Below are 26,681 nucleotides of genomic sequence, written 5' to 3' on the forward strand. Positions count from 1 at the left end.
AGGGTTTTTCTTAAAATGATTTTCTCTAACAGAACATTGTTTTGTTTTTTAATGATTGGTTTCATGATCTTTATTTGAAAAAGTCAGGTGATTTTGAAGACTTTGTCTTGGAGAGGGAGAGAAGATAATCTTTAAAGTTCTAGATTGGTTCTCATCCCTTTTCTGGCCGTATCCTCGTCCATAACACTGATAGAAAAAATAAAAGGTTCCTCACTGTAGGGAAACATAGGTGGGACCTAATGACTGGGTTGAAAATAGATTCTAGGGAAACTTGGCATTTCAGACTCCCCCCTCCCTCCCTTTGCCAGGATGGAGTGGGAGTGGGTGGGGCAAGGCTATTTAGGCTAGAGAAGAGGTTCTCTGCTTGTGAATGAGGAGTGATTTCTTGCCTAGTTTGGAGAGGATCTCTACTTCAGCTGTGAAAAAATAAGACTTATTCCTACCCTATAGGAAAAGAGAAGCAGAAGAGATCATCAGAAATTCAGTGGAAATTCCAGAGTGAAAGGAACAGCCTCAAATGTCTGTGCATAAATGCACAAGTATGATTAATAAGCAAAATAAACCAGGGTGTAAAACAAGAAGGCAAAGAGCCTAAAAGCTTGAGAATAGATGGGACTGGATGTGTGGATGGAGAAACTGGCAGTGGTATAGAATAAGGAACTAAGTTAGATCATATAAAATCAACAAGCAGCATGTACTTATTAAGGGTCATGCTATGTACCTGGTACTTTTGCTAAGTGCTGGGGATATAAAGAAAGTCACTGCTCTCAAAGAACTCGATTTAATCAAGACAACATACCAACAACTATGTAGAAGTGCTATCTCTAGAATAATCAACAGAGGGAAGATCCTAACTTTAAAATGGACCAGAAAAGTCTTGTGGGAATTGAAGTTAGGAGGTAGTGATGAGAAGGGAAGTGTTGCAGGTTTGAGGAACAGCCAGAGAAAATGCCTGGAGTCTTTAAGATCGAATGCCTTGTGGGAGGGACACCAAGAATGCCAGTGTCACTGGGTCACAGAGAAGATGGGGGTGGGATGATGTGTAAAAAGATTGGGAATGTAGGAGGAGGGCAGTGTGAAGGGCTTTAAATGCCAAAAAAAAAGATTTTATCTGTTCTGGAGATAATAGGAAATGTACTGAAATTTATTGAAGGAGAGACATTGTCAAAGCTGAATAGGATCTTAGAGGTCACGTGTGATTACTACACTTGTGAGCAGTGGAACCAGATTAAGATGTAATTGGGACATATTTAGCAAAATAGATAAAAATAGAGGTAATATATGGTTTTCTAAATTATTAAGCTGCTAGCAAGGATTCTTGGATATGGCTCATAAAACCATGGAGTTTGATACTTCGGATCTAGGCCAATTCCCTCATTTTACCTCATAGATCGGAAATTGACAACTTGAGAGATTGATTGAGGTTACAGGTAATAGGGTCAGGATTTAAATTACCATTCTCTTACTCCTGAATGTTTTCTTTGATAGCATCAGCGTCCTTCATTCTACATGTGACAAAATTGGAACTATCTCTACCTAGAATTTCCTTCATTTATATAGCTTATGTCCTTCCCTGTAATAAAATTTTATTGAACTGAACACTGACTTTTTTTCCAGTTTTTCCAGTGTCAGATAAGACTGTAAGCTTCCTGAGGGTAAGGACCATGTGCATGCCTTAGATTCCAGATAGACTATCATGTAATAGTTGGTATTTGTCCCTTAGGATTTATTAGGGGTAAGGTAGGGCCTGGGGTGAGGAGAATGGGACTATCTTTCTTTTTTCTTTCTTTCTTTTTTTTTTTTTTTTTTTTTTTTTGCTGAGGCAATTGGAGTTAAATGACTTGTCCAGGGTCACACAGCTAGGAAGTGTTAAGTGTCTGAGGCCATATTTGAACTCTGGTCTTCCTGGTCTTCCTTCAAGGCTGGATATACTGCATCACTTAACTGCCTTGGGACTATTTTTCAGAAGCTTTTAGATGGTAGACTGTGGGGAACTAGCTTCCTCTCCTCCCCACCCTCACTCCAAGCAGATAAATCCCCAGAATGTTGTGTGATATGTTTTTTGGTAGGGGAATGGGATGGATAGGGACATCTTTATTTTCAGATACTTTTTCTGCCTTTGAGGATCATTCTGACCTTTCCTCTGAGTTTCAGTTATCTTCTTACCTCTGGATCCCTTCCCCCTACCCCAATAATAGTTATCCTCCTTTGGTGGGGGAGGTATCATGGTGGGGGGAAGTCTAATCTGCCAGCAGTTTTCAAACCTCTAGCAAGTTTGTCATCTGAACCATTCTCTGAGTCTTGTCGGATGGGAAGATAATCACTTCCTTTCTAAATTCTCAGTTATTTTTAGCAACAAATGAGGGACTTCTGTTTCCCTCAACGCCCCCTCATTCTAGCTGGTAGTTGGATGAGAAGCTCCAGTGGCCCTTTGTAACTATAAGGGGTGGGCAGCTGTCTGGCGCTGTCAGGAGACAAAAAGCAGTAGTTGGCCTTAAATCCCTGGGATTGGGAGTTAGGGACATGATGAGACTGGGAAAAAATCAGATGGTTCAATTAAACACTACCGAGGGATGACATTCCTAGCTACTATATGGCTAAAGCTGATAGGATTTCATCATTCCCACCATTTCTCTCCTCACTTAAAAAAAAAAAATTTCTTAAGAATCCAAATATTTTCCTAATTACAAAATGTCCATTTAAGGCAAAAGAAAGCTATCTGGATGGACAAGTTTGAGTGAAGTACTTATTCTCTCCCCCTCACCCCCTTTACTCCAGAAATCTTGTTACTTATTTTGTATTTAATTATTTAACATATAATAAATGTTGCTACTTCCCTCCTGTAGAATATAAGTTGTCTGAGGTTGGGGACAGTTCCATTGCCTTTGCATCCATCCAATTTTTGTGAACATTGCTCATCTCACTGGGATTCAAAGGAGACCCCCCTCCCCCAAAAGACTGGGGTCAGACCAGGGTCTCGGGGTGTGTCAAGAATTTGCAGGATTGAACCCATCTCCAAGTCAGGGGGAAAAGTTTATTATAATTGTAAAGCCAATTGAAGCCGGCTAAGTTCCAAAATAATTTAGCAGAGAACCAGGAGCAAGAAGATAAATTTATAGGGAAAAGATAAGAGAAATATGATGTTTCTGGTCACTGATATGCTAATATGCTAATATGCTAATATGCTAATTTTATGGCTTAGAGGTAGAATTGAATGTTGAATGCTGTGGCTTAGAGGTAGAGTTGTACCCTATTACTGAATTCTGTGGTTTAGATTGTTTCAGAAACTTATTACTGACCAACAGATTAATATCTAACAATCCGCATTTTTTTGTGGAAATACAACACTCCCAAGGCCAGGTAACCTTAGGGTTATTGCTATATCCTCCCTAGGAGTTACACAACATCTAATCAATGCAAAATGGGACTTGAAAGTCATAAATTTACAGACTGCTAGGTGATAAATTGAATATCTTACAGATAAGATCCACATATAAAATGAATTCTGCCTTAATATGTTCACTAGCTGTGTGACACTGGGCAAGTCACCTCGCTTTCCTTGTCTGGAAAATAGGAATTATTGCACTAGTTCTAAAGGTTTTCTGTGAATCTCATCACTTAAATTACTTGGAAGTCCATGGAGAATTTGCTTTTAATTTGTATCCCCAGCATCTGCTCAGTGCTTAAATGCTTATTGATTGTTGGGAGGCTTTGTATACTTTAAAGAGCTCTAGTATTATTAAGTGTTGTTTTTTTTTTTTGGGGGGGGGGTCAGGGAGGAAGCTAAGTAGGACCCTTAGAAAGTATTCAGCCCATCCTTCTCTCATTTTATAAATGAATGTGGCCCATTGGAGAGACTTATCCCCCTAGTCACAGATGTGTTTGAGCTGGGATTTGAACTCTCTGAGAAGAAAAACTAGGGTTATCATCTTCTTCCTACTCCCTGAAATTTCATTTTAGTCAAAGCTATATATATACATGTACCATCTCAGTGCTGTCCATTTGCACACTTTAGTCAGGTCACATAAATGAGGCTCACCTTTGCTCATCTGTAAAGAAAGAGATAGGACTAAATGATCCTCAAAACTCTTTTTTTAGCTCTGTAATACTATGACTAAGAATTGGGCGGCAGGGTAAAAATGCTTTTCTAATGACAATAGATTTTTAGCATGGTCTTGGAATGTTAGCAAGAACTCCCAGCATTTGAGGTGTCTGATAGGAACCCCATCTTTTCAATGTCCATGACACAACCAAGCACTTGATGAATATCTAGGAGAATATGAATTGATGAAGAAGCAAAAACTCAATATCCAGGCAGCGAAAGCCGTTTATCCTTTCCCTGATGTATGATGCAGCAGCTCACCCAAAGATTTCACTGGAGGTGAACCCAAAGGCCTCTGAAGATTTCTTGGTGTGGAATTCAGGTGAATTGGATTCTCTTCCTGGCTAGCTCCTTTTCATTTCGGTCTAGCTGGCTTTCAAAACGGGTCAGTCAGTGCCTTCTGGAAATGGGCCAGCAAGAATCTGCCACGGTTTATTCTCTTGAATAATGTGATCAGAGAGCTTTAATAGGAAGTTTCTGTAGCTGGGCAGGGCTTTCAAGTAGGAAGCATGTAGTTTTCACATTTCGATTACATTCTCCTGCCATTTATTCCAATAAGGGCCTCTTTCAATTGTGCTTGAGAGGAAAGAGGAGACGATTTTCTCTGACCCTTCAAAAGTTGGGGTTTGAGCTGAGGGCTTATATGTGTGTGTGAAATGGAGCATCATGTTGTTTTTCCCATGAGCAAACACACTAGTGAGAAAGCAGCTTCTTGGATTTTCTTAGGTTTTTTTATCCCCAGTCCTGACTGCACAAGATGATTAATAAATGTTTGATGACTAACTGATTGACTGAAGATCCAAGAACTGGGCTTTAAACAGCTTCTTTCTCTGTAAATCCTGGCTGGCCCCAGCAGCCCTGATTGCCGTTGTCCAAAGCAACGTGGCCCTGAACAGTGCAGAGTTTTGGAGAGGAATCCAAGGTTCTCTGGGAGGTGCCTGCCTGTAGGACAGCATGTGTTTCTTGCGCCTCTGAATGACTGGAAAAGGAGTAAATTAGTGGATGGCTGCTAATGTTAGGTATTAGATACCCTTAAGTCACATATTCTGGGGTTTTGTTTTTTATTGTTGTTTTTTGAAGATGAGGCCAGCTTTAGGCTTGAATTTGGAATTTGACAGGAAAAAGAGTTCAGTATTTTGTTAACAATTCCATCTAAATACAGTCTTCTGAAAGAAGATTGAATGAAGACTTAAGAGAACCAAAATCATCCCTACTGAAATTCCAAGTAGAGGTTCTCTATTTCCTGCGTTTTGTCCATATTGATGTTTTAAGAAAGTCCTGGCAGTGGGGTGGTATCCCATGAAATGAAAATGAAAAACAAATTTTACATATTTATTAGCTTGCATGAATTTAAAAGGATAGTTTTCATTTTCTTGTAACTATGACCAGTCACTGTTGCTTAAAGTTATTTGTTTGTAATGTTTTGTAATTGTTTAATGTTTGTAATTGTTTGTAATGCTTTAAGAATTTGTATGTAATCTCACGCTCCTTGAGAAAATGTCTACATAATTCTCATTCCCACTCTGGCTTAAAGATTGGGTCTGTGTCAATTATTTAGAATGAAGTTTAATCAAGAGAAGTTTTATATATGTGTATGGTTGTTTTGTGTGTATGTATTTTAATTTATGTATGAGGGTTTTTTTGGTAGAAAGGTTAAGGGAAAGTTCATTGAGTGGAAAAGCAAATGAATCTCCAAATTTAAAATACTTGATGAGTTGAGACTTGAAAAATTGAGTAGCTTTTTGAGAAGGAAAGACAGTTAAAATTAAGACATTAAACATTTTAACTGATTTAGACAGCTTTTTTTTTTTTTTTTTGGTCTGAGATAGTGCTGTAGTTTTCTCTTTAAAAATTATTTTTATTCCATTATTTTCCAATTATATGCAAAAAGTTATTAACCATTTTAAAAAATTTTGACTTCCAAATTCCTGTCCCTCTTGAGAAAACAAAAAATATATCAGTTATATATATGAAGTCATACAAAACATTTTCATATTAATAACCATGTTGCAAAAACAGTAAAACAAAAATAAAAGGGTTTTTTTTTTTTTTAAATTATGCTTCAGTATGCTTTCAGAGTTCATTAGTTCTCTTTCTGGAAGTTTTTTATCATGGGTTGTTTGGAATTTTTTTTTTAATAGTATTTTGTTTTTCTAATTACATAAAAAGGGTTTTCATCATTTATAAGATTTTTTTTTAGTTTGCCCTCTCCAAAATGGTAAGCAACCTGATAATAGTTTAGTGAAAGAATTGGAACAAAAGGGAAAAGCCATGAGAAAGAAAAAAAAGGCATCCTCCCCCCCAGCCCCCCAGAGGTAATATATATCAATCAGTAGCTTGCTTTGATCTTCATTCAAACGCCATACTTCTTCCTCTGGATTGTAGATACCATTTTTACATCATGGATCTTTTGGAATTGTCTTTTCTCGGTAGCAGAGGGGAGCTAAGTTTATCAAAGTGAATCATTGCACAGTGTTTGCCTGATTTTGCTCCCTTTACTCAAGCATCGGTCTTAGTTCATATAAGTCTCTCCAGGCCTTTTCAGAATCATCCTACTGATTGTTTCTTATAGAACAATAATATTCCATAACTTATTCAGGCACTGTCCAGCTGATGGGCATCCACTCAATTTTCAGTTTCTTGCTACCATAAAAAGGGCTGCCACAAACAGTTTGTACATGTGGATCCTTTTCCCTTTTTTTGTGATTCCTTTGGATTATGGACCCAGTGTGTTTATTACTTCTTATAGCACTATAGTATTTGGATAGTGAATAAATAGTCTTTCACAGTTGATCATTCTTACAATATTGCTGTTGCTATATATAATGTTTTGGTTCTGCTCATTTCACTTTGCATGAGTTCATTTAAGTCTTACTTTTGAAGCCAACTTGGTCATCATTTCTTTTAGCACATATACCACAACTACTTAGGCTATTACTCAATTGATGATCCCCTTGATTTCCAATTCATTGCCACTAGCATCGCACACAAAAAAGCAAATATAAATATTTTTGTACAAATAGGTAGTTTTCCCTTGTCCCTTGATATCTATGGGATATAGGCTTAATAATCCAGTATTGCTAGGTCAAAGAGTGCACACATGTTTGTAGCCCTTTCGGCATAATTCAAAGATAGCAATAGTGATGTGAAACAATGCTCTAAATCCCTATTGATTAGAGAAATGCAAATTAAAACAACTCTGAAATACTGCCCCATACTAGTCAAATTGGCTAACATGACAGAAAAGGAAAATGACTAATGCTGGAGGGGATGTGGGGAAATGGAGATAGTAATGCATATCTGGTGGACTTGTAAATCTGTGTAAACCAATGTAGCCACTCCTAAAACACTCTTTCTCCAGTTCTGTGGGAATGGTCCCATTCTCCACAAGCTTTCAAAATATCCCTTGGAATGGTTCAGCAGTTACTTTTAGCATCCTAGACTGTATCCTATGTAGTTCATCAAGACCAAGGAACGTGAACTCAAGAAGAGCCAGAGGTTTTCTTACTGTTTTCTTACATATTTTGGGTGTCAGTTTCCTGTTAGCCATTTTTTATTCCATATTGCCCAGTGTAAAGATCATTCTCCTTGAAGTATAAGCAGATTAAGACTTGAGCTGTTCTGCCTTTTGTCAACAGTAATATTGTCCCATTCATTTGGAGCAGCAACTTCATCTTTTAGAAGTTCCTTTTATCTACAATATAATTCAAGTTATTATATAAGTATAATATATTAATATGTGTTGACATATTAACATATGATAATATATATGGTGAGAAGAATGGAAGGATGTCTCCATTGTTTATCCTTGTAAAGGAAAAGATTGTCCTTTTTTCTCCTACTCCTAATTCTCCCCCCCCCCCCTTAGGCACTTGGGGTTAAGTGACTTGCTCAGAGTGACACAGATAGGAAGTGTTGTGTCTGAGGCCAGATTTGAACTCGGGTCCTCCTGACTTCAGGGCTGGTGCTCTAACCACTCCACCACCTAGCTGCCCCATCTCCTAGTCATTCTTAGCAAGACTCAGAGCCAGAGTCCTTTTTAATTGGCTGATTAATCACCTGAAAGATGGTCCCTCTGTCTGCGAGTCAGTGTGGCTTCAGAAAAGACTAAAGAACAGTTAACATGGTGTTTGCTGCCTGACACCTTTAGGAGATATACTTGGAGCAGAACAGAGTTCTGTATCTAACACCTTCAACATTGTCACTTGTGAGGGCTTGGGGAAGAACATGGAGAATGTGGGCTGCCTGGAGAAGTGCATCAGCATTGTACCCCAGATTCATGATGGCATACTCTCATGGATTCTAGATATAGGATGATGCTCTCATATTGTGTACCTGCTCTTCAGCAGGAGGTTTTCCATGTTGTCAGACACCTTCAGTGAGAAAGAAAATAGCATAAAGATCAGCTTCTGCCCTGAGATAAACTAACTTGAAAAGACCACAGTGGAGGGAGTGTTGGTATATAACAAATTTTTCGTTTGCAGGTGATTGTCTCTGAAGCTGAGTTGCATGCTATTATTGGTTTGACAATCAATACTAAGAAAAAAGATTCTCCACCAAGCAACATCACCCAATCAATCATTGGTCACAGTAAATGAAGAAATTTTGAATGTTGTGGATAAATTCACTTACCCCAGCAGTCTGCTCTTCAGGGCTGTCCAGCTAGATAATGAAGTTGATGCTTATATCACCAGAGCTAGTTCAGTATTTGGTAAACTCCAAAAGAAAGCTGCCTACCCAACTTAAGAGCCATTATGCTAATGACTGTTGTATGCCTGTGAAACCCAGATGATCTGTCACTGCTCTGCCAGAAAACTGAACTGCTTCTACTTGAATTGTCTTACATACTGAAGATCATCTGGTAAGATAAGGTACTGAACCCCAGCTGAATTGCCTAGTGTTCAGACTCATGTATGTAAAGAACAAAACTTGGTGAGCTGGCCACATAGTTTGAATGACAAATGCAGGCTCACCCAAAAGGTTATTTTATGGTGTTTTATGCTAATCGGTAAAAATGGTATAAGGACACTTTTAGGGTCTCTATGAAGAATTTTTGTATTGACCCTGCCACAGGACCACCTAACATGTTGTGCTCACATCAAAGATGCTCTGTGAGCAAAGCACAAAGGAAATATGAGCTGCATAAATCAGTGCCACTTTCACCCTAAATGTTCCAATGGACCACTTGTGCCCAACCTGTGGTAGATCCTTCTAAGCCCTACCCTTACTCCAAGACAAACAACAATATAATATACATTTTGTGTATATGTGGAGAGAGATGCAATATTGTGCCCAGATTTTAACAAATTTATCCTCTCCCCTCCCATCTTATTTATGTGCCTTCAAAACCTGATTTGGTTGATTTATTTACCTTGTTCCTTCTAACAGCTTCCCTGTATTTTCCACATTTCATTTTTGAGAGTTTCTCATCCTTCTAGCGCTATTTTCTCTGTTGAACCTTATGCCATGGAATAAGATTCTTGAATTTTACTCATCTCTTAATTCGTCTCTTAATCATCTCTTGAAATCTACTCTCTCCCACTCCTATGCTGTGACAGACCATGTTTGCTTTTCCTCTTCTCTGTCATAAATGGTAAAATAAGGTTATTGCTTTTCTTTCAGAATTTCCTATCTTTCTGTGCTTGTCCAAATCAAGTTTAGAATAGCAGTTTCCCTTATAACTTCTGTCTTTTGAAAAGGGAAAGGAAAACAAGCATTTGTCAACAGCTGGTTTTGGCAGAGAGTTCCAGCAGGTATAGGGCAGAGAAAAATGAAGAAATGACAAAACTCTCAGTCTGCTGTGTGCAAGCTCTCTTGGGAGCCTCCTATTTCCTACAAAAAGGAATGAGTGGGCACTTGATAGTTTGTATTCAAGGGGAGTGCCACATAGAAGCTTGTAGTTGTTACTGGTGCATGTAGCTGTACTGAGTCGTGACAGCCAGGTGTGGGAGAAAAGAAATCTTGAAGCCATACAAGCAAGAATTTTTGCCTGATTACTAACCACCAACCAAGGGACTGTTCTCTATGCGTTATCTCTGATTCCCCTTGTCTGTTATCTGGCTTGTACAGAGTTTGTATGTTTTCTCCTTCATCAGATTGTGAACTCTTTGAAGTCCAAAGATGGTCTTATACCTTTCTTACTAACACCAGCACAGTGCTACTATTTACCATAGTAAATGCTTCTTGACTGATTCACAATATCACTATTTTGATGTATTGTTAGCACCACTCATGGGAACAAGTGGTATACTGAATCCTTCCTCAGTAGAAAATAGTCCCCTTGAGGACAGGAATGCTTTGGGTTTTGGCTTTCTTTGTATTCCCAGTTCCTCAAAAAACAGGTACTTTTCAGATGTTTATTTTATTAAATTGACATGTATGTTTCTAAGGTTTTAGGGGGAAGGTCCTTTTTCATAAAGGAAAGTGTGTTGTGAAAGGAAAGGTTAACTTTTGATAGCCAAGTGTTCTGCTGCTATGTAGGTTAGTGCTTAATAAATATTTGACTGTCAGCTAAAATCAGTACCTAACAGGAACTAGAAATCTATCTAGTAGATATGCTGGTTTCAAATACAGTCTGAAGAGGCTCTCACCGGGACTTGAGCTTGAGCCCAGGGTTTCAATTATATAATGAGTAACTATGGAGGACCAAAGAAATGAACTTAAAAGCTTCAGGAAAACTGATCCTCAAATTTGATTTTGTGGCCAAGAATGCTTTCAGTGGCTTGTATTTGCCATCTCATAAAGTAGACTGAACTAGGTGGCAAGGTCTCCAGTCTGCCAGTTCCATTAATCTAACATATATATTAAGCTGCTGCAATGTGCAAGACCCTGGATTAGGTGTTGGGGAGGGGCACTATGTAGATAGGACTCATCTCGTGCTCTGGAAGCTTATGAACTTTTCGACATGGGCTAAGTGCACAAATAACTAGCATAGAAGAGAGAATGTGTTAAGTGACATGAGGAATTTAAAGAGGGAGAGATTGGTAAGCAGCTATGTGACCTTGGATAAATAAATAACCTAGTTTTTTTTTTGTTTGTTTTTTTTTTCTAGCCTGTGGAGACAGACTTTCTCTAAAGTTTCTATAATTCTGTGGTTTCTGATTTCCAAGCTGTCTGTAGTCCTAATTTTTAGAAGTTTCCTAGGAGGATGTGATAACCTCTTTGTCCCATTCCCTCTTGCTCCCCCAAAATGAGGGAGACAGAAGATTGAAGATCCCTAGTTCCTATGTAAAAAGTTGCAGTCCTGAGGTTAGTCCTGAACATCATGCAGAAGAAATCTTTAGAAGAAGTAAAATGAAGCCAAGTGGGTATATTTGGGGTCAGTGATCTTCACCAGGAGACCAAACTGTTTCCTTTTTCAAAGAGAATAATAATTACTATTCCATATGTCCATTTTGCTTTATTGTTTACAAAGCATCTTTGACCAAAAAAGAAGTACCTTTTTTTTTTTAAAAGGTAAAGAAACTGGGGTCCTGAGGTGTTAAAAGACTATTTTCTTTGCATCATGTAACCTTTCCTGCTCTTGTGACTTTTCTGAGTCTTGTCTAAAATCAATTCATTAAAAAGCATTTAAGTGCCTACCAGATAATCAGTCTATGTCCTGAAAGAAGGGAATGAATAGAGAAGATGAAGAAGTCCTGCCCTAAGGAACTCACTTTTTAATGGAAAATAGAACTTTTTTGTCACTAGAAAGAGGCATATGGAAGAGATGGGAGGTGGTCTCAGAAGGGCCAGCACTAACTCAGTGCCTCTGCTTTATCCTGGCTTCTCTGGACTCCTTAAAGACCCAGTTCAATTGTTATTTCGTACAAAGGGTATTTCCTAATTCTTCCAATTATCACTGCTCTTTAGGCTCCCTTTTTTGTGTGTGTATACTCATCTCTCCTGTCATTGCCTTCCCCCTAACATCCTCAATAAAATAGAAACTCTTTGAGGACAGGGAAAAACTAATTTGTGTTAGTATTTATACTATGATGTCTAGTACATAGTAAGGAATTACATAAATTATATTTAAAATCCTCATTAGCATCATTATTCAAGGTCTTTTGACTTGTGAGTGGTCTTTCTGCTGTACCACACTGCTTCTTGTCATTTCCTGAACAAAACAGTGGACTCAACTGTAAAATGGAGATAATAACAGCACTTTAACTTTGCAAGGTTGTTAGGAGAATCAAAGGATGCAATATTTGTAGTTAACACAATGCCTCTTCATACATAGTTAGCATTAAGAAATGAGTCTTCGCTTCCCCCCTCCCAAACTAAATGTCGAGTTCTTTCTCTTGTCTTTCCATCACTTTTGAGTGAAGTTGGTTAGTAGCTTGAGCTCCTCCTAAAGAGGATTCCCTAAATTAATAGGGGAATTTGACTTGGATTAATGAATTAAAGGTTTTTTATATCTGATTTTTTTTTTTAACATAGACATTACATTGTCACAGATCACCACAGCAATTAGTTCCCATGCTGTCCTCTCTTCCCCCTCACTCACTTTTCTGGTAATTTGGGATGTCATTTTGGAGGGTGACCTATTAGTAATGTATTGTATTACACTCTTGCATCAGTATGTTAGTTTGTGCCACAAACACAGCATTGCCGCATGGCTTATTTATTTATTTAGCTGTTTATTATTTGCTTGTTATTATTAATATTTATTTATTATTTAGCTGTTGCTAAATAAATTCCCATTTTTAGTTAATTTCCTTTTGGGTTTTGATACTGAACCTTCTGAAATGGAAGCAGGCATAAAGCAATCTTTTGAAAGCCTATTTCCTTGCTTCCTTGGAAACAGCAAAAGTAGGGACAGAATTTTTTTTAACCCTATCTCTAATTTAAAATGCTATTGCTTTTCATATGTTTTTTAAAACAGCTTGGCTTTCCTTACCTACCTCCTATCCCCAAATTCATGTTGGCTGTTGTCATCATCATGTGTCTTTGGTTATCAAGCAGATATTCTAAAAACAAAGATGCTTCTTCCCCTTCTTTTAAGGGAGAATCACTGAATTTATTTTTTATCTTTGGTATGTAATTTTAAAAAGCTGGTCCACCTTAAAAAAAGTACATTACTAATGTAGAGTCATCAGACTCATAGGACTGAAAGGGGACTTAGAGATCATCTAACATAGTATATTAATTGATTGTTTTTCTTGAAGAAGACCAAAATAGCATCCTCAAAGTGCACAATGTGTCTGACTGGCTGATCAGATTCTGGAAGGCTTTTCCACAGGTTGGATACAAATGGTCCATATGAACATTCAGTGGAGATGCAACTAACATTTTGTGCAACTAACATTTCTTTTGAGTTTCTGCAATTCTGCTTCACTCATAATAAAAAGCACATATGCTGGATGTGCCCTTGCCAGTGTTTCATGTCATGCAATAGATTCCAGAGTTCTTCACAGAGACCTTGAGAGTGTCCTTGTATTGGTTCTTCTGACCACCATGTGAGTGCTTGTGTTATATGAGTTCTCCATAAAAAGGTCTTTTAGACAGAAATAAGTTTGGCATTTGTACAATATAGATACCAAGCGATTGGAATTACTCACAATGCAATAGCATTTGTATGCTTGGCAGTTTAGTTCAAGAAAGGGCCTCACTGTTCAGAGCCTCATTTTGCTAGGTGATCTTCAGAAGATGCACCTTCTTTGCTAGGTGTCTCAATAAGACAATTCGAGTGGAAGCGATTTCATTTTCCTGGCATGGTGCTAGTAGACTGTCCAGGTTTCACAGGAATATAACTAGAGGTCATCACAAAGCCTCTCTGGACCTTCAGTTTAGTAGGCAATCTAATACTCTTATCTGGCAATGGCTGCACCAACCTCATCATTCCTGGAAAGTTATACTGCCAAGGTAAGTGAAGTTATTATCCGCAGCGTTCAAAATTTCAACTTTGCTATAACCAGTGGTTTTGTGTATGGATATTGTAGTGGTGGTTGGGGAAGAATCTGTATGTATACAAGTTAACAATTGTGCTCTTAGTGTTGATTCTTAGACTAAAATTAGCACAGGCAGCAGAGAATTGATCTATATGTTGTCACACTGTGACTTCAAAGGTTTCATTGAGCACACAATTATCTGCAAACAAAAAAATCATGTGCCAGTTCCCTCTACTTTAGTCTTGGCTCGTAGCCTTACATTACACAACATAGTGTGATGATTTGTCCAGGGACCCCAAAAAAGTTAGCAAAGTGTCAGTCATCAGGCAAAAAGAATAAAAGGACATAATAATAGATAATATTTTTAGTACTTACTATGTGTCATGACTTACCCTGGCATGACTATATTGTGGTATGGCATCTGTGTTAGGTTGATTGTGACACGGCCGTAGCATTTACCTCATGGCAGCACTGTTACTAAGGGGAAATGGACCAAAGCTCTATTTCTTCATTTTTCCCTTGAATCCATATCTACTTCTTGTTCTATTACATCATGCTATATTAATAATAACCCAATAAAAGTTAAAACTGGTATTCAATGGAAATGCTCATTTTGAGCTGAAAAAAATCTGGAAAAGGAAGCTTTAGAGATCATCAGGACCAGTCTGTTTCATTTTATAGATGAGAGAAATTGAGGCTTGGAAAGGAGGACTGATTTTGCCCAAATTCACATACCTACTTAATCCTCAGTCAGAACTTAACCAAGATGTAAGAAAATCCAAGAATGGATGACAACTATAATTTTTAAAATTATACCTCTGCCTCTGGGATACTCAACAAAGCAGATCATTTACCTATTGCTGGAATGCATTGGGCTGGAACATATTTGCCATTCTTCTCCAAGAAGGCTCCACAGTTATTTTAAGCAGGGAATTGGAAGAGCATTTTCTGTGTTTGAAGGTACAGTGAGGAAGCTAGGTCACCTGAATATATACTTCTCAGATCCCCTTTTCTGTTTCCCTTTGTCTCCTCCTTCATGAGAAGAAGAAGAAAAAAAACTAGTTGTAGACATATTTCTGTCCTCTCCTTGATGATGGTCCTCCTCTGTTTCCTTCCCAACTAATAAAAGTTGTCTTTGGAAGCCAGTCATTCCAGTGGAAATCTGATCATAGAATCATTTAGACTAGAAAAGCTGTCCTGAGGTCACCTTATCCTGTTTGGTGGTTTTGAGAAGATTGATTCTCAAAGTATTCCAAAACAAGATGGTTTATTAGGTTCTCTAAGGAAGCATCCTTGATAACAATTTTATGGGAGCTTAAATTTTCTGCTGTAACCTAAGTTTTAAGAAGCAGTCAGCTATGGTGGAAAGAAATTCATTCAGGAAATGTTTTCAGATGCCACATCCATCATATTCTTCATAGTGTGACCTTGGGAAAATGACTTAATTACTTAAAATGTCAGTTTCCCTATTTGTAAAATGTGGTTGATAGTACTATAATACATATAATAATATAACATCCCAGAGTTGTTTGGAAACTCAAACAAGGTAAGGTTGTATAAATGATTTGGCAGAACTTATTGTCAGCTTTTATTATCTGTAAATCTTTCAGAAGCCTTGTGCAGTTCCTTGAGCAAGTTGACATTGTTCTCCGAGGTAGTATTGCAAATATTCTGAGTAGAGTATTGAAATGTGAAATGTTGAGGACTTCAAGTAATTCCTTTAGCTTACTTAGAAGGATGGCCTCAAAATATTCCCTTGAGATAGCTACTCATGTTTTTCTTCCCTAATATCAGAAAAAAAGTTAGTTGACACAAAAATATTATGATTTTACTCAGAGATGAACATTTTCATCTGACTATCAGCATTTTCATTGCCTTGTAGCTTAAAAAAAACCCAAACACTCATCCAAAGCTTGGTCCTTTGAGGTAGTCTTAAATTCTAGAGAGGAAATGCCCATCTACAATAATAATGGATGAGGTTCAACATACTGCACAGAATATAAATGTTATAAGAGCAAAGATTCTTAGGCTCTTGGAATCTAATCTATTCAGTCCAATTAAAAGACAGAGTATAAATATTATAAGGCAAAGATTCTTAGACTCTTAAAATATAGTGTATTCAGCCAGGTTAAAACTTCCTTGTTCTCACTAAGTAGCAAGAATGGATGAGTAAATGATGTTTTTGTGAATGTAAATCAGGGAGCTCATGATATCTTGGGGGTGTAAGTGAAGGAGTAGACCCAATTCATTGTGTTTTGCTGGCCTCTGGGAGATGGAGCTTGGCAGCTATGACTGGCTGGAGTTTCAGGCCAAATGGAGGGACTTTAACTCAGCTAATTTACTGGGAAATGTCCAATCCAGAGACACCTGGAAGTCTAAGAAATGCCAGTGATCAGTTAAGCTATAAATTGACTTCACTGTTGCTATGGATTTGAATTTTCCTTTTACTAAGTATATATTTCAGTCCTCTGGTAAATAAGGGAAAACCACTAAGAGAAGGATCACCTAAAATTAGAAGTTTTCTGGGCCTGAAGCTTGCTAAATAACCCTAAGTGACCCGAATGGCAGCGCTTTACCCTACCTCTGTAGACTGGGAAGTTGAAGCCATCAGTGGACAGAGGAAAGCCCAGCCCAGATCAGAAAACTGTGGCCAGGGTCACAGAGTCAGTTAAGAATCAGACTAGGATTCCAGTGGGAAAGACTGACCCCTATATCCCTTTCGTTCCCTTTATCATCTAGTGTACCATATAAAGTTGGTCCCGATCCCTGAAAATGTGGGGAAGGGGCTGCTGGAATATATTCCCCCTCCTTGGTGCTTTTCATCTTGACACATCTGACCTGAGGAGTAATAAGTTGTGACTGACTACTTTTGTCCTCAGGAAGAACCAGTTAGGTTTTTTTTTTTTTTTTTTTTTAAACTTCCTAGCTTCCTTGAAGCCCCAACAAAAACCCTATCTTTTAGTGAAAGCCTTTTCCAACTCCTAATTCTGGTGCCATCCTTCTATTAATTATCTCTTATTTATCCTGTGTATGGTTTGTCTGTAGATTGTGTCTTTTGTCTCTTTTTGTATCCCAGCTTGATTAGCAAGTCAAGAAGCAAGCACATAGTAAGGGCTTAATACATGCTTATTGATTTAATTTAGTTGCTCCAGAAATGACAACTGATTTAAACTTTAATCATCCATCGCTGATCAGACTGAACTATGATTATGATTGTTTTCTGAATTGAAGGCAGGAAATGATGTGAATGTACCAGTTGTAAAACAAATCTAACCTATGAGTGTCCAGGGTTGCCCAAAACGATAAATCACAATTTACAACATTGCTGTAATGGAAGCATTCTCCTTTTTATAGAAAGAACCCCAATTGATTTCCTTTTGAAGTGACCATCTTGTGATATAATTAAGAATTGCATGTCAGATAATCTTTTAAGAAATATGCCTGTTGGGCACAATGGGATAGACCTTTTTTTATCATCACTTTTAATTGTTGCATTTTTGGAGCTGGGACAAAGTACCTGACTCGGAGTCTGGGAGACCTGAGTTGTGTGACTCTGGGCAAGTCGTTTGCCTTAATTTCTTGTAAAATGAAGAAGGAAATCACAAACTACAGTTTCCTTTGCCAAGAAAGCCTCCAATGGGGTCACAAAGGGTCTGACATGATGGGAACAAATGAACAATAACAAACCTAGGAAACGGGCTCTAAAAGTGGTTTTATTTCTGGGTTGCATTCCTAGTGTCAGAGGAAAGATGTAAGGCTGTTCCTTTCCACCTGCAGGCCCCAAAACCTCAATAAGGGCTTCATTTCATGAAACATTTAAACATATTAGCAGATTATTTTTACATTACTTTGTAAAATAAGTATGTCCCTCTTCCTCTGCTAAGCAGAGAAATGGGGGTGATGAAGGGAGGTGCTTCAGCAAGTTAACCACACACCAACCAAGTCTGACTCTGCCTTCTATCCCTAACGTTCCTCACTTTGGCGAAACATGGGGAGATGCATGAAGGAAGTGTTTGTGTCACACTGAAGGCCTCATTGAGCAGGGAGCAGAAGAGGTGGTCCAGCACCTGGGAGGCCTGCTGCCAGCCCGGGAAAGCCTTGCCCGCCCACCCAGGAGAGCCCTGCCTGCCCACCCGAGAGAGCCTCGTCCATATAGCCGTGAGCTCTGCCCATCTGCCTGGAAGAGCCCTGCCTGCCCTGCTCTGAATCAGCCCTTCAAGGGAAGGGGAGGCTGCTGCTAGGAAAAGGGGTGAGGGCTAGGGAGAAAGGGAGGCTCCCAGACAGGAAAGGAGCCAGAGCTGTAGAGGAGGCTGAGGAGGAGCTGGTTTTGGACAGCCGCCCAGATCTGCTTCCTTCCCCTGACAGCATGGCTCTGCTGGCAACCAGCCATCTCCCACTGACTGTGGTACATGATTCTTGTTCTTCCTTCGCTTTCCCTGCTTCTGACCAGGTCTGTGGGCAGGAAGAGCAGGGAGAAGGACCCTTGCTGTCTCTGAGACCACCCTCTCCAGCCTTCCACCTGGATGTCTTCTCTCATTGATTGAGTCTCTTTTCTCATTTGTGGGTCCTGTGTACCATATGCCCAGCCAACTCTATCTCTCCCAAGCCTCACCAAAGTATCACACGGAATTAGAGAAATGGGGGGCCTCACAAGTCCGGTGATCCAGCCTCATAAATGAACGAGGCATTAAGTAACTTGTTCAGAGGCACATAAGAGTTGTAACTTGAATCCAAGTCCTCTGACGTCCAATCCAGTTCTCTTTCCACTAGACCACATTGCCTCTTAAAGATTCGAAAGGTTCATCTCAACAGTGTTGTTGCTTTTCAGTTATGTCTAATTCTTCATGGCCCTATTTGGGTTTTTCTTAGCAAAGATACTGGAATGGTTTGCCATTTTCTTCTCCAACTTATTTTGCATATGGGGAAATTTGAGGCAAACAAGGTTTACGTGACTTGCCTAATAACACACAGTAAGAATCTGTGGCTGGATTTGAACTCATGAACATGAATCTTGCCAGTTCTCAGCCCAGATTCTTTGCACTATGGTAGACCTAGCCACCACCTCAACAATAGAGGGCTCCTACTAGCACCCCCATATAAAGGAAGCATTCTTTATTTGGGGACACCCTTGCTGCAGGGCCTTGAGGTAAAAGAAGGTCCAAGTTACCTGGTCCAGAAGCATTGGTTCCTGGTATGTTTGTTTTTATTTACCATCAGAACGTAGAATGTGATTGTATTTCTCCTTTTCTGCTTGAGCATCTATGTTCCTGATCTGTTAAGGATCGTCAAGGGGATTTTTAAGTGTGTCTAAATTGGGATCTCTGCCCCCTCACTGGCTGCTGTGAATTTGATCCAATCCTCAGGTCCACCTGTCAGATTTATACTCCCATTTTGAACTTGGAACATCCATTTTGGACCATTTTGGATTTTTTTTGGACTCCATCCTAGGACCTCCCCCAAACCTGTCCTTGAGCAGACTCTTTGACTAAGGGAGTTGGATGTTATTTGTTTTTTATGACAAGTGGCCAGATGCCCCTTTGCAATGATTATAGGCTTTTAAAGGTATTCACTATGTGAGATAAGTATGATTCCTACTGATTCCTGAATCTGCTGAAAAACACTAAGATCAATCCATCTGTGAAAATGAATCATTAAAGTACTTGGACTCCAGCAGGAAAGACAACTTAAAAGACTATTTCAGATTTGCTATAGATGATTGAAAGTATATTATGATAGCCTTTTGGCATCTGAAGTGCCATCACAATTTTTCTGCCATTTGTGAGTTCCATTTTTGTCACTTGGATTAGGTAGTGTTAGTCTACTAGAATATATTCCTCTGGTTCCAAGCTTACAATCAATATATCCAGCTTAGTTATACTGGCTTCTTTCTCCTTTCATTTCAAAGAGGACCAATGACTTCATGGGTGATGTCTTGATTAGTGAGTGAATTGTAAGTGAGATTGGATGGCACAGAGTCATGGATTTATTCCCTCTTCCTGAGTCTTTGAAGTTCAGAGGCAGGACAAAAGCCAGAAAATTGGGGGTGGCTATGGGCTCTCCCTCTCTCTCTCTCTCTCTCTCTGTGTGTGTATATATATATATATATGTAATATGACCATGGTGTCCTTAATACTTAAGTTCACCTCAACACCTGCTTCAGCTGCCTTCGTGGCTGTTGGAACAAATTGTTTTATATGTCTCCCACATTTTTCATGTTCGATGTGGGTTTTGTCATTTAAGCTTAATAGCCTTAGTCCATCTCTGTACAACAAGATAAGAGTTTGTTGGTCTCTCAGACTGGGAATTCTTTTTGAGTTTGAGTTGAATTGGATGGTCTTTGGGATCTCTTATTTATTTTTAATTTTCCAAATACATGTAAAGATAGTTTTGAATATTTCATTTGTGCCAAAACCTTGAGATCCAAGTTTTTCTTTCTCCCCAAGATAGCAAGCAGTCCAATATAGACCGAAACATATCTCCATATTTGCCATGCTGCGCAAGAAAAATCGGACCCAAAAGGGGGGGGGGGGGAAACTATGCGAAAAAAAACTAACCAAACAAACAAAAAGTGAAAATACCATGAGATTTTTTTTTTTAGATCATACCTGTTATCCCATCTTTCTTAGGAATCCTGCCAATCTTCAAGGACTAACTCAGTAGCTATTGCCTCCAAGAACTCTTTCTGACAATTTTCTTCTACTCTGTAGTAGGTAATGAGTCCATTCTGAGACCTCTTAGAACATTTATTTGATATGTCTCCTGCCTTTGTCATTTATGTCTTTGTATGTCACAGCTTCCACTGGGTTGTAGTCCCCATGATGACACTTGTAAGAACTTGATCCATGTTGAAATTGAACCTACATGCTGATGTGGGCTTTGTCATTTAGGCCATTTTGGAGCCGCCACCATGTATGAAGGGAGGGGGGAAATGTGGTATGTGGTTCTCACATCCTGGCAGGTCAGTCCCTCCAAATGTGGCAATGCCCAGTGTTAGCTAATTCACTATTAAAAGAAAGCCAGAGTCTCACTCTAATTTCCCTCTGCCAGCTTTGTGATGGGACAGGCTCTCTGCTTGATTTCAGTCTGTTCTGGTTTTCTTTGACCCGTATCCTCCCTTTTTGCCCTTCGGCTGCTATATTCCCCTGTATCAGTTCCTGAGTAATCTACCAAAGTATCCACTTTAAGATGAAGTCCTTCATGATTGTGGTTGTATTGTTTTGACTATCCTGCTCCTTTCCTCCAAGCTCTTAATTTCTGAAGGTCAGTCCAGGGTGGGGAGAGGGGGGGACAGCATGCAGTTTGCTGCTTCTGAATGTTGTCAACCCTTTGGTTTGGACTTCCTGTCCAGAGAATACAGCCTGTCAGATTTCTGGCTTCCACAAAAGAAGCATGTAGTTTCATAGAGGTCTCATGTTCTGATGGATGATTTGAGCAGGGTTAGCTGATAAAAGGCTAGAGTATTGCAGCTAGGCTCCTTTCTGACTTTTTTGTGACTTCCAAAATTGAAGTCTCAAAAATTGTGCCCTGATCTCTCCCTTCTTTAAGATGAAATTGGTAGTGGTTTATTCCTACCCATTAGCGGGGAGAATGGAATAAGCATGTATATGTATTATATTTCAACTACATTCAACATTTTACAAAATATTATCTCATTTAATCCTCACAACAACCCTGCAAAGTTGATGCTATTATCTCCATTTTACAGATGTGTGAGGCAGGATCACAGTACTATCTGAGGTCATATTTAAGTCCAATTCTCCAACTCTAGATCCAGAACTCTTGTTTCATGCTAAATGCCATAGTAGACAATTTAATTTTTTTTTAAAGTTGATGAGATTTGTTAGTTGGTGCTCTTATTGGAGTAAAAAAAAATCAATTCTTTCACTAACTATTCAGAAAAGCCTCTTGTATTTTAGAAAGCATCTGGGCATATTGTTCAGGGATTCCTAGCTCGCGTATCGGATTGCTTTCATTTCTAGGATATGTGGGGTATTGTATATTTGAGGAGTATTGATTGAGATAATGAGAGGAAAGGAGAAGAGTTGGAAACAGTATCAGAAGTGACATCTTACCCATGAAAATTTCTTTGTAATCTGGACTTTCAGACTTGTGTCCAGCCTGCCACGTGTTGTGGATCTCTCTCAGGTTCAGGGAAGGGACCTGGGGTGCAGAAATTCTCTAGGTGTAAGTTATAGGGCTGAAGTGATATTCCTGTGGTCCAGGAGATAGTAGAGGAAGTAGGGTTATGGAGGGAGGAGCCGTTATTGAGCTCCTCTGCCTGTTTGCCATGGGTTTCCCTATATAAATAGGAGAGGATGAGAGCCCAGAGATAACAGAATGTTAAGGAAACTCTTATCTCAGTTTTTCTGGGCCTTACAAAGCAATTTTAGAAGAGTTCAGCTTCATGGTAAATCTATTACAAAGATGCTTCCCCTTAACTTGAGAGCCATTTCTTTCTTGAGATTTTCCTTATTGATTCTCAGTCCTTTCTCTTATTCTGATTCCCTCCTTTGCTTCCTCCCAGCACCATGGCTGGATTTCTTTGCACTTTTAAAATTTTGCTTTGCATTTTAATTGTATATTTACATCAGAGATGTTAGGTTGCTTAAGAGCAATTGCTGGGTGGTGTTTGTAGAATTTGATCAGCGTGTTTGTGAATGTTTAGAGCAGAGGTTGTGTGCCAATAAAACTAATTAACTTTCTAGGAGTGAATGCTTGGTCAAAGTTATTGAGGTCAAAGTTATTTGTACTTATTATCTTGCGCTATGTTGTACATCTTATTTGAAAGTCATGCTTCCAATCCACCTTCAATAGAGCAAGTAAATCACAAATTGATCTATACTATCTTATATGTGGCCCATATATGGTGTACTGAGTTGATCACCTATCTAACTCTATTGCTCTTCCAAAAAAATTGTTGCTTAATTGATTGTTGATGATCCATTGTGATCACAGTCTTGGTCCTTGCCTTTGTGATTGGCCTTTATCCATTAACAACTGCTAAATGGATTGATAAAGTGGCTGCCACCGTTGATAGTCTGACTCCAGCTGTCAATGTCATTTTCTTCTCTTCAAGGATGGACATAAAGAATTCAAATAATAAATTATTTTCCAAATTTAAATATGAGTCCTCGCATTGTCCCTTGCGATTCACCAAATAGCCAATCTTTTGTTCAGATCTTTCTTTAGTAGAGTTCTCCTGCTTTGGCTAATAATGGTTCATTTTATTGTTGGCAAATCACTTACGTCCCAACCATTCTATTAGACGAGAAGTAGAAGTTGTCATTCTCGTTATTTATAAATGTGTAATCTTAGTGAGATCCATAGATCTTAAATAACTTGCCTGTGACCACAGATCCATCTATAAAGAACTAGCTGTTCCCATCTCCGTTTGGGCCTTCCTGTTTCCCTATGAAGCAGCAGCTCAACCAAATCTATAACCGTGACGTGATGGAGGATTGCCCATAGATTGCAAAAGTCCCTATCTCTCTGGGACTCATTGTACATTCTATTCTCTTCTGACCACCACTTTTTGTTAGGAGCGGGGTAGAGCAAGGAGACTTTCTAGTTCTTGTTAAGATGCCATTTTACCAAATCTTTTGTACTGTCTTTCCCTAAATATTGTTCTTGTTGGGGTTACTTTGCTTGGCAAAAATCATTGGTTAGAATTTGCCTATCTCCATTGAGTTTTTAGTGTGGCCAAGTGATTTTTGAGAGAGTTCATTTTTTTCTTTAAAAAATTTTCTCTTTAATGCAGCTTCTGAGAAGAGATTCCCATCTCCCAGGAGACCAACTTGAAGGTATCAGCAAGCCAGAGGAATCCCTGGCTTCTAAAGGTGGAAGACACGGGTAAGCATACACTGGATAAAATTGATTCTAGGTCATTGGTGGCTTACAGTGGAAGAACCTGCACAATTCAAAGTAACAAAGAGTGAGAAGCAGAGGACCCTTACCATGAGTGTGACCTTCTAGAGGGCACTTCTTTTTGACCATTGGTGTCCTCCTTTCCCTGCACTAGTTTCCCTAGTTGTCCTGAGTTTCCCTGAATTGTTCTACCTTCCTTAACTGTTCTGCCTCAATCTCCTTAGTTGTAAAACCTGCTCTGGTTCGTTAAGATTGAGGGCCACTTGCTCTAAGGTTATAAATTGTCAATGTGAGACTCAAGATGAGGGGGAGATCATTTGACCATTGGTGTCTTTCCTATTAAGAGAGGGAATGTTATGCCACAGTCTCCTTGAAATGTTCTACTTCAGTTTCCCTGAATTGTTCTATCTCAGTTTCCTTAACTGTTCTGCCTCAATCTCCTTAGTTGTAAAACCTGCTCTGGTTCATTAAGACTGAGGGCCACTTGCTCTAAGGTTATAAATTGTCAATGTGAGACTCAAGATGAGGGGAAGATCAAACTGCCTGGCTCCTAACTCCTTCTGCTCTCAAGAATTTATGGCACTATCCCCTCTAAATATTCCAAAAGATGAGACTATCCGGGATACCTCATTGACATCTTCTGTTTATTCAGACATCCTGACTCTGGCTTCTAGTAAGAATTTATAGCCTCCCCCCATCCTGACAGAACCAAATGGTTCTGAAAACTTCCCACTCTTTTCTTCCTTTGTTTCAAAATACTATAAAAAGACTTGGGATTCTCACATGCATCACTGGATACTTTGAGATGAGAGTCCTGTCCAGTCAATTATATTCTTTAATAAAATATTAAAAACTCTCTAATATCTATCTTGCCTCAGTTTCTCCAGCATTACAGGAAGAAGGGAGGAAAAAGGAAAGCAAGAGATGTAGACCAGGTTATCTTCAGGGTAACTTTTAACTCTAAAATTCTTTAATCTTAAGAAAGAATTTTGAGTCTTTAAAACTATAAACCTTTTAAGGTTGGGGAAACTCAGTTTCTGATAAGATTATTAAATCGTTTATGAGCACTTTAAAAAATGTTTGTTTTGAGCAATTTCCCCAATTTCAGGAGACATTTTAAGAAAATCTTGTGTTACTGTTGTGAAGTAGGTGGAGAGAAGAGGCGTAGGTAGTAGCAGACTTAATTGGATTAGGGACCAATGGATCAGTAATGCCAGCCTGGAATAATCTTTTGAATGGCCTTCTTCTGTTCCTGTTCAGCACTTATCTGCATTGCACTTTTTAAATATCATATAAAGGATGAAAAGATCTATAAATCAAATTCTTACATGGCATGAATATAAAATTGATGGCCCATGCATTAGATGAGATAACTGGGGTTCCAAAAAATGGTCTATGGTAATATGCAGAGGAAATTTAATAAGGATCAGTGTTAAATTATAGATCTAGAAAGGGACCTTGAGGATAATTGAATACAAGTCCTTGTTTTTATTCATGGATAAAGCAATACCCTTGGGAATGTCTTGACCAGTGTGGGTCCTGTGAAGGTCAGATCCACTTAAAGAGTGTTCTGTTCTCTTTTGAATACTTTTTAAAAGGGACATTGACAATTGAAGCATGTCCCAAGAACATGTAGAGACAATAAGAGAGCCCATGAAGAATACTTGTTCCCAGAGACTTAGAATGAACCTGATACCTGTATTTAAATTTTTGAAAGGCTTTCATGTGCAACTCAGTTTTAAACACTAAGGCTGTGACATACAAATATGAAATAGAGGTTATTCCAGTGTACAAAGATGAGTAAATTCAAAATAATTTCCAGAAGGGGAGGGGGAAAGCACCATGGTTTTAGGGAATAGGAGTATCTTCACTTACAAAGTGATGCTTTCAAGTAAGCTAAGCAGGGATGAGTAGGAAATGTGTCCCAGGCCTGGGGGCCGGCTAAGGATCGAGAAGTACAGATGAGAATGATAGAGATGTGATTCCAACAGTTCGGCTTGAACCCTCAGTATAAAGGGGAGTGAATTGAAATGTGACAGGAAGGTACCTGGGAACAAGAAGTCAAAGGCTTTAAACCCCAGGCTCAGGAGTTTGTAATTTTCTTTGAAGCAGGGAAAAGCCTGAAAATTTTTGAGCAGTTTGAGTGACATGTTCCAGGTCACAGCCATACATTTGTTCTAGGAATATTAATTTGGCAGCTATAAAGAGAAAAGACTGGAGTATTGTGAAACCACAATTGAGAAGACCTTTTAGTTGGCTGTTAAAATAGTCCCGGGTGAAATGTGTTTGGAATCTGAATTAAGGTTGTGGTTCTGTTAAGAGAAGAAAGTGGATTTAAGACTGACCTAGCAAAACATGGGGAATGATTTATGTGCGGGATAGTGAAGACTCGTGGGTGACAAATCTGGAACACTCGAAGAATCCCTCCAGGACTTGGGATGTAATAGGCCTTTAATAAATGTTTATTGAATTGAAGAATAGGTAGGTTTGGAGAAGGGTAATGGATTTTAGGGGAAATGCAGTTCTGTTTGGGATATGCTGGGTTTGATAATGTCAACAATGTTTGTTTTGAGCAATTTATAGGATTATTGAAGTCATTGAAAGGAATGCTACTAACCTGGTATATCGTCGTTTATAATATAGTATATATAAGTATAGAAATCCAGAGGGAAACTAATATAGGACTAGAGTTGAGAAATTCTGAACAAGATAGGTACATTAATAATTGAATCCATGAGAGTTGGTGAGATATGAAAGAGGAAATATGTATAAAGGAGGAGCAGAGGAAGATTTAGAATGATAAATAATTGTGATTAATTGTCTAGAAGTGGTACTGTGTGGGGAGG

The 26,681-nt window shown here is 38.8% G+C and overlaps 1 protein-coding gene across 3 annotated transcripts in view; it reads left to right on the forward strand.

Annotated features, from left to right (window-relative positions):
* The window catches only part of ZNF697 (zinc finger protein 697), a 39,556-nt gene that overhangs the window by 1,945 nt on the left and 10,930 nt on the right, over positions 1-26,681 (forward strand). For all 3 annotated transcript variants that reach the window (XM_031967387.1, XM_031967391.1, XM_031967389.1), the window contains exon 2: positions 23,729-23,820. The gene's annotated coding sequence lies outside the window, so the exon portion shown is untranslated. The remainder of the gene's footprint in view (positions 1-23,728; positions 23,821-26,681) is intronic.

The sequence above is a fragment of the Sarcophilus harrisii genome, chromosome 4, assembly GCF_902635505.1.
Source record: "Sarcophilus harrisii chromosome 4, mSarHar1.11, whole genome shotgun sequence".
In the NCBI taxonomy this organism is placed as follows: Eukaryota; Metazoa; Chordata; class Mammalia; order Dasyuromorphia; family Dasyuridae; genus Sarcophilus; species Sarcophilus harrisii.